Here is a 304-nt window from a genome sequence, read left to right on the forward strand (position 1 = left end):
AGTTAATAAATGCTGTATAACTGAATCTTTGTTGTATTGTGACTGCGGTATGCTACAAACATGCTGCCTTTCTAAACCAATGCAGCAAGACATCATCCCAAAGACTCACCTCCTTTGTCTGCGGCATATCAGTGATGATGCCGTCTGTCAGGATCAAAAGAATGAAGTACTTGTCTCCGGCTTTATTAGCTGAAGCAAACTTGGCTACATGGTTGATGATGGGGGCAAAATTCGTGGGTCCATATAACTGAACCCGATTCAGGCACCCGTAGTAAGCCTCAATAACTCTACCATATCGGAAATG

At 43.1% G+C, this 304-nt stretch overlaps 1 pseudogene; it reads right to left on the minus strand.

The window, feature by feature from the left end:
• Positions 1 to 304, minus strand: part of LOC119591611 — a 25189-nt pseudogene that overhangs the window by 7490 nt on the left and 17395 nt on the right.

This window comes from Penaeus monodon, chromosome 29 (assembly GCF_015228065.2).
Source record: "Penaeus monodon isolate SGIC_2016 chromosome 29, NSTDA_Pmon_1, whole genome shotgun sequence".
NCBI lineage: Eukaryota > Metazoa > Arthropoda > Malacostraca > Decapoda > Penaeidae > Penaeus > Penaeus monodon.